Raw genomic sequence first — 2550 nt, forward strand, 5'->3', positions numbered from 1 at the left:
ACAAAAGCAAAACAAAACAAACAAAACAAAAGCTATGACTGTTCCTTCATCATTCATCTGTAGTTCCAAAGAACTTTTTTTTAAAGATTTTATTTATTTATTTGACAGAGAGAGATCACAAGTAGGCAGAGAGGCAGGCAGAGAGAGACAGAGAGGAGGAAGCAGGCTCCCTGCTGAGCAGAGAGCCCGATGCAGGACTCGATCCCAGGACCCTGAGATTATGACCTGAGCCGAAGGCAGCGGCTTAACCCACTGACCCGCCCAGGCACCCCCAAAGAATGTTTAATGTAGTCTATGCACAGTTGCAAGCATGTAGTGACTCCAGGGTCCTCGTCAATATTTTATTCCATTGCATTTGGTCTTGTTGACCACTCCCATTCTCATAGTGCTAATGTTTCCACAGTGCATGCTAAAAATGAACATCCTTTGAATTTGGATAATATAGTATCCTGGTTGAAAACAACAAATAAATGTGTTTGTAGAGCATTGGGTACAGAGCCAATCCTGGGCTAAGTACCCTATGTGTTTGGAAATACAAAAACATCTGTTACATATGCTTTCCTCAATTAAGTATTTGTAGGTAAAGTTATAGAAACACAATTTACAATATGCTTTTGACAAAGGGTAATGCACCATATTATATAAATAGATACTACATTGTTAGGCATGATGGAAATTGCTAGAAGGCAGAAGTCAATGTGAAATAGAATATTCGAATATTCTGTTAAGTCTTTTGAAAATAGAGTAGGGTGTAGATCATCAGGGAGAGGGATGAGTAATGCAATACAAATTAAGATCAAAGCATATGAAATTGTACAAATAATATGAAGATATGGAGGCAAGTTCAGAAAATCGTTCAACATGTATTTGTTTATGGTCAGCAGAGGATGCTGAAAAATGGTCTCTCACTAACCAAGGCTAATGAGATCAGTGTTTTGTTCACTTGTTTATTCTTCTCACCATTTAATATCTTACTGTGTCATAAATAGCATCCAGGTTTTGATAAAGAACCATCACCCGTGGGCATCAAGGCAAACCAAGTAAACATTTATAAGGAGCAGTTAGTTCCTTTCTTCCTGGCCTTGATTTTATTTACTCAATTAATTATTTAATCTTAACAAGGAACATAGCCTCCCTGTGCTCTCTTCATCCCTTTGAAGCAATCAGCAGTGAAGGGAGGCAATGCAGTAAATAGATTCTGTACGGAGGGAGAAGAGAATTGTGGATAACTGTTGTTTTAAGTACCATGACTATAACAGCAGCAGCTGGGTAATAATAATAAAAAAGTAATTTATACTTAGCACATCTTATGAAAGGTTATTCTATAGAGAATGATGACTGGTTATTCTCCATCACAAGTAGGCACAGAAAAAGATGATCTGGATTTAAATATTAGTAGACTATATTATTGAAAGAGATAGTAATATTTTCCCAGTAAGATTTTAACATAAATAAGAATGGTCATTCATCTGTCAAGAACATTTTAAATTGAAGTCTATATGTGGCTAGGGGGAGAGATTAAAAAATTATCTTGTAAAAATATTATCAGTATTTCTCTCGTAACTTAGAATCCTAGAGAATTGAGTCCTAGAATAGTAGGTAATGTGTTTAGATAGTGCTTTACATCATTATTTTGTTTTCTTCTTGAGATGGATGCTTGACTCTGCATATTCCAGTGGAGTAAATATACCATTCAGGGATTACAGCTTCTGCTCAATGCCACACGGTTAGTTAATAATCATGGAGTAGGAGCTCAAAACTAGGTCTTCTGCCACCAAAGTCAATGCCTAAATTGTAGCTTTGCCATGAAGAGCCCTGGCAATATATCCTGTAATGACCCCCAGGTTATAGATAAAGAAAGAAAATTACAAAAATTTAAAAGGAACAGAAACTGAATCTCATGTCTCCCACATAGTGTTCATTGCACTAACTACAACTCTATCTTTTTTCTATATACAAAGGGCAGTACGAATGAATGCTTATGCACCCATTCTCTCCTTGCACACTCAGTTAACAGCGGGGACACAGAACTCCCTTCCCTTCCACTGCTCGTTGTCTTTCATATGAATGTCGAAGAATTCATAATGTTGTCCTCACCTCCTGTCTTCTTTTTTTTTTTTTTTTTTCTTTTTTTTTTTTCTTTTTTTTTTTTTAAGATTTTATTTATTTATTTGACAGAGAGAGATCACAGGTAGGAAGAGAGGCAGGCAGAGAGAGAGAGGAGGAAGCAGGCTCCCTGCTGAGCAGAGAGCCCGATGCGGAACTCGATCCCAGGACCCTGAGACCATGACCTGAGCCGAAGGCAGCGGCTTAACCCACTGAGCCACCCAGGTGCCCCTAATATAAGAGTCTTATATTAACTGGCCATTCATATCTCCTCTTCTTTCAACTTCTAGTATTTTTTTATCTTTATTTATTTTTTTTTAATTTCTTTTCAGTGTTCCAGAATTCACTGTTTATGCACTGTTTATTCAGTGCTCCATGCAATACATGCCCTCCACAATACCCACGACCAGGCTCACCTAACCTCCTATCAGCTAGATAGCTTAT

Source organism: Mustela erminea, chromosome 2 (genome assembly GCF_009829155.1).
Source record: "Mustela erminea isolate mMusErm1 chromosome 2, mMusErm1.Pri, whole genome shotgun sequence".
NCBI lineage: Eukaryota > Metazoa > Chordata > Mammalia > Carnivora > Mustelidae > Mustela > Mustela erminea.